The sequence below is a fragment of the Agrilus planipennis genome, unplaced genomic scaffold, assembly GCF_000699045.2.
Source record: "Agrilus planipennis isolate EAB-ADULT unplaced genomic scaffold, Apla_2.0 scaffold175, whole genome shotgun sequence".
Taxonomy (NCBI): Eukaryota; Metazoa; Arthropoda; class Insecta; order Coleoptera; family Buprestidae; genus Agrilus; species Agrilus planipennis.
The window spans coordinates 665,550-671,964 of NW_020442426.1; positions in this window are offsets into that span (position 1 = coordinate 665,550).

Genomic DNA, 6,415 nt, shown 5'->3' on the forward strand with positions numbered 1-6,415 from the left:
CACTTGTTATTATTTTTGGCTAAATATGCTTTTAAATAAAGCATATTCTTAAATTTTAACGAGGCAGTTTAAATAATTTTGCAAATGGTACTGTACACTTTTGTCTAGTTCTTGCTCGATGATCGGTGTAGAAATGAGCTCCGCAGACAAATATGATTGAATTTGAAAACATGCTACGGCGCATCCTAATAAAAGGGAAGGGGCATATCACCAACTTCTTGAAACGAACAGTAATCGGGTATTTTGAGTATATGCGTCTGAGTGTTTGTCTGCGATCAAATGACGATAGATTAAATTATTTTCGAATTCGAATTTTATTTATGGTCACATCTGCAATCTCTTCTTATAAAATTATTATGTAATCTAGTAGATATAATTTACGTGTTTTTTTTTTACAAATTCGTAACTGAATTACATTGATAACAGGCACACGTTAGAAGTAGACAGCAGTAAAAAGTTTCCTCTAAGTTTATTGGTAACAATAAAATGCATTCAAAACAGCTGAACAATGAGACTAAAACGAATTGTTTTGGAAAATAATTACCCTAATATTTAAAAAGGCCGACTTTCGAGGCTAAGAATTCTTCGAGAAAACTATTTGGTGTAGTTTTTTTTTTATAATCTAACCCACATTCTGTAACTGAGTATTTTATCAGCTTTAAGAAATTATCAAGCCAAGTCTAAACGAAAACACTCCAGACAGCTCGTGCTATTGTTTTAATAATCAGTTAAAAACACCTTGAGTGGCTCAATTGGAATATATAAACTAGGTAAACCTTTGCTATTTTGTTTTTATACGTCCTTCCTTATCAAGAATCAACATGAAGATTCTTTTCACCTTACTTGTAGGTAAGGCAATTTCTTTATTTTTTTTTGTTGTTTGTGTCTAATAGAAATGTTATGACAATAATTTTGCTTCATTTTACTAAGTCGCTTTGATGGCTCTATTCCAATCTTTAAAAACCCTATTTCTAGCAAGAGCCCTAGCACTATCAGTTAATTTTGTTTCAATAATGTGAAATACCGTATTTCAGATTGAACTAGTTTAATTGCCTTATCACAGCTATCGATAAATTCGTAAAGTTTCGGTTTAGTGTCATCGAATTTAATAACCATTTTTCTGCTAACTCTAAGGAAATACCACTATCACTATTAGAAGGTGTCGAAGGCATTGTCAAACGAATGTGCAAGAAATAGCGACACAAAAGTTTTATCACTTAGAAATGTACTGAATTTAAACAATCACTTACAGAAATACCAGGAGAAGATGCATAGCAGCAATGACGTGTAGGCTGTAGCTAATAATGTTGCAGGTTAGCTGGTAAAAATGTAGTAGCTTGTAGGTACAGATACAGTAGATTGTATGTAAAGATGTAATGGATTGTTGGTAAAGATGTAGTAGATTTGGGAAGATGTAGTAGATTTGGTAAAGATGTACTAGATTTCGTAAAGACGTAGTAAATTTGGTAAAAACATAGTAGATTTGGTAAAGATGTAGTAGATTTGGTAATGATGTAGTAGATTTGGTAAAGACGTAGTAGATTTGGTAAAGATGTAGTAGATTTGGTAAAGATGTAGTAGATTTGGGAAGATTAGCTATTGAATTCTTTCCCTAGGTTCGAAACGTCGTGGAAAGGGTCGGGGTCCTGGCTTCACAACGATGATTTGTAATAAAATGTGCGGAGGTTACCTTATAGCAGGTCTTAACGAAAATTCTCCTTTTCTCCCGAACTGGCCTTCTAGCACATCCCACTCCTGATAGCAATTTTTCTTTGATTTGTAATGAACCTCACGGGAAATAACAGTCCTTGGAAGTTTACTTATATACTAAGCAACACAAAAGGTTAACGAAAACTGATCAAAACAAGATTTAGAGGTTCTCACTTTGAGACTGTAGGACTGCGTCTGTCTTGGTTAAGGAAAAAAATTGATTTTATAACCTGATTCATATACATATACAAAAGTAAAAGAATAAACTGATAATAATGTTCACAATAGTAATCCATAGGAAAATTACTATTTCCCTAAGTTTGAAATAGATTATGAATTAATGTAACTGCTGAGATAAACTGTAAATGTTTACAATTCCAGCGAAAGCTACTATTTGAACATTATTACAGTGTCCACATATTTCTTAATAAATTAAATAAAATAGACAGCTATCTTAAGACAATACTTTTTGAATAAAAGTGGATATTACAATATATAGTTTGTTATTGAATAATAAAATACGTGTTGCTACTCNTTCTCAATAATTCAAAGATTAAAAGTATTTTAAAATGAGATTATGTCAAGTGAACGAAAAAGTTCTTAAAAAGAGAGCCTAGAATCTTCTGATAAATATCGCCAATAAATCATAATTATTACCAATACTTTCTCAGAACACAAGGGTCTGCCCCGGTTTTCACATATAAACGGCGACATCATTGTAGTAATTGAAAGTTTGCTGGTTAGTCCATGAAACATACATTTTTAAATATTTAAACACGCAAATACAGCCCACACGTGTATTAGAAAATATACAAAAGCTCACAATCTTATCAAGATTGTTTTCCATGAACCCTGCCAGATCAGCGATTTTATATACAGGGTGGCCCAAAAACTATACAATTTCTGAATTATCTGGGTATACATTGTAGCAACATTTAGTGATGAAAATACTGCATATGGCCAACGGTGACAAAATATCTACAAAATATTTAGACAGTACAACTGTAGGGATAGATACACAGGAGCAAAAGGTTAGTACGCTTAGATTTGCAAGTGATATAGCAGTATTAGCATCCAGCAAGGAGGAGTTAGAGATAGCTTTAAATAAAGTGGATGCTGTCCTGACAAAACAGTACTGTATGAAAATAAACAACAGTAAAACAAAAATACTGTACGCAGGGGGAGAAAACGTAGGGAAAGAGCGAATATAAAGCCGATTTAAGAATTTATCTAGGAAGTCAGATAAGTCAGACCGAAAGGCGTAGTAGGGATATAAAGCAGAAGATAGCGCAGGGTCGCCTTCAACAAAAAGTCACTTCTATGCCCGCGAACGGTTAATTTACAAATTCGAAAACTTTTGTTAAAGGTGCATGTTTGGAGCGCGGCACTGTACGGGTGCGAAACATGGACAGTGGGCGCGGCGGAAAAGAAACGGTTAGAAGCGTTCGAAATGTAGTGCTACCGAATGATGAGGATACTGTTGATAGAGAAGGTTAGAAATGAAGAGGAATTAGAAAGAATAGGAGAACAGAGGATGTCAGTAAGAAATAGGCGAGATAGGTTAGTAGGATACCTTATCAGGCATGAAGGTCTAGTCAGAGACATATTAGAGGTAGAAACGGTAGTTAGGAGAGGTAGAGACAGACCTAGATTAGATTACTGTTCGCGGATAATTAAGGATATGGGTTGTTCTAGTTTTAGGGAAATACGAAGTTTAGCTCAGGAGAGGAGAGAGAAGACGCACGTGTCCAGCCAGTCTTAGGACTAACGATGAATCGATCTACCACGCCCACCCCTAAAATTACAAAATGTTATAACATCGGGTTTGTAGGCTTCTATTGCATTATTATCATGTAAAGTAGAAATTATCAGGACATTTTTATTTTTGTTTGTAACATAAGAATCGGGAACACAATTGCTAGCATATATATAGCCGAATATACTACTACACACGAGTCGATTTTTTAATTGAAGAAACTCAGGTAGTCTTTTCCGCTTGTTATTTCGAAGAGTGCCAGCTATGGTGAGTTTGTGGTTTACGAACAAATTGTTAGCAAGTAATAAGGAGGAGAAGTAATTGTCCATTGTCACATTCCGTCTCGACTTATCAATTGTGAATATACTAGACGTTTTACGTCACTGCAACCATCATTTGACAACTGATATTGGCGTTCTGGTTGCTTACCAGCATCAACCATTTCATCTATTGTAACGTATTCTCCAAAACTAAAATTTGAAGCGCGCGCCTTTACGAAGTAGTCAAAATTATCTCAAATAGGAGCTAAATTACCACATTTAGTTCTTTCATTAGCGTTATTTTTAACGTTAAATCGTAAAGTAAAATGACATAAAATCTTTGCTCTCATATTACAGCTACGAAATATTCTGGTACTGTACCATCGATACTTCACAACTGTGAAGCATTGAAGCGCTGAACCTTTTTGATTCCTAGCATGTCAGAAAAGTAGTAAAGTAAGCGGGGTTCTATATATGGGTCACGGCTCCCCAAATCTAGGCCATGGTCCATCCATCAACATATAACCAATTTTGGATCTTTAGAAGGTCTTTCTAGGTCATTCTTCATCTGAAGAGGTTAGACCATGCCCCTTTTGTCAACAATACCAGAAGCTCTTGTTGAAGACCCTCTGGAATTGTCCTAAAATGGGGGTGGAGCCTGTATTTATTTGAATTTCCCGCTTAAAGCTATTGTTTATTGAATTTTATTAAACAAGATGTCGCTAGAATACTGAGAAAACGTCGTTTTCTGTAAAAGTGTGTGTAATTTGCAGCTATTGTTTTTTTGTCTATTGAATTTTTTCAATAGATGTCCCAAGAATGTCGAAACAAAATGGAGCGTGGACAAGGCTATGCCAGTTTAAACTTGAATTTTCCCTCCAACATGAACTTTGGAAATAAAATTCTTTTATTGGTAAAATAACTGTACCGATGGTTCAACTCGTTTTATCAGCACTTTAAATCATAAACCAAACAGGTTATTTGCTCAAAGAAATAATTCATTTTGCTGACAATATTACTGTTTACTTACAAATGCGTTAATTCCAACTATATATGTACAAGCGGTTTATACTTACTCTTAGAAAATATGAGTAGAATTTTTTTTCTTTTCATGTTACCTGATGGATGACCGAACACACTAAACATTGTTCAATATTAATTTTTTCACATATCTAATATTTTAATAAAATAAAAGAGTTCAATCTTATCATGGTGTTTTATTTCATAATTTTATTAGAATGATCTGTTGAAGTATAAAATTGTTTTAATTAGCTTAAAATATATGTACTTATGGAAAGAAGATAATTGATATATGAACATTTATTAAATTATATTAATATTTAATCTATATATTTAGGGAAATAAAAAAAGACATGTCAATTTCTACTACAGACTTTTACATAAACAGGTAGTATGTATATATGCAAATATGAGTGTATGTGTTTACGTATTGAAAATAAAAAATTAACGTCAATTTCTTCTATAGACTTACACAAACAGGTATTATGTTTCTTAGCACGAAGGATGTGCTGTAATCAGCAGATAGTAATATGTATGCATTTACGTATGTATCTGTCTGCATGTACACAAAAAAAAAAAAAAAAAACCAATAGTTTACCACTTTACTTTTTCAATTATTATTATCTTACTAGATTTTTTAAAAAAGATTTTAATAATTTTACATTTTCTCTAGCACACTTTGGTATTTTATGTATAATATTATGTAAATAGCAAGGTGAATATAAGTAGTTATTTTTTAGGTTTTCAAATGACGGACATTGCAGATCTTCTAAGTTGATAATAATAATATTTTTATCATCCAAAATATCTTGAATCCATTTGACCTTCTCTTGACCCTTTACATAAATGGTTGTTGCATGATTTAACTGAAGTTGTATTTTCAGAACATGTCTTATCAGATTGTAATCAATTATTCCATCTTCCCACGATAATCCGTGAAAGTTCCTTTTCAACCAACGATTTTCACGTACGTATTTCGGTGATAGATATTGATATTGATGTGGCGGTTTAAATAAAAATACATTTATGTCTTCGTTCGAAAGATTGCAAACGGATACTTCTTTTGCGACAAATTGATTATTGTTTGTTTTAAAACCTTGTAAATCAACGATTACAGACCTTTTCATTATATTTTTAAAACCGTGCAAGCATGCATCACTAAACTGCTTTTGAACATTACTATCTACTACTGTACTTTTTGATATTGAAAACAGAGAATAATAATAATAATAAACACATAAAAATAGGTCACATGATACTGATACGAACCTATGACTAATTCTTATCAGCTGAGGGACCTTTTTCAGTAAAATAGGTGGTTGAAATGTGTTTATGTCCACTTTTTGTCTTGATATACTCTGTAAAATTGCAAGGAATACAACCCGTATCAGGTTCATCAGTTTCACCTTTACATTTAGGGCACCTGTATTTAATTTTAACGGGCATTTTTTTATAAAATACGCACAACACTTGTAAGTGGATAGTAATTTACAAACGCCGACGTTTTAGCAGCTACATCTTCAGCAGTTTCAAATTCTAATCGAATATCAACAGCACCGTTTTTAACTGTTTCACTTTGGTATGAGGAATCAATTACCGCTAGTGGTGCACGTTTCTTAAACAAATCTGATGTAAGCACGGGTTCAGCGCTGCTTTTATTTCAATAATA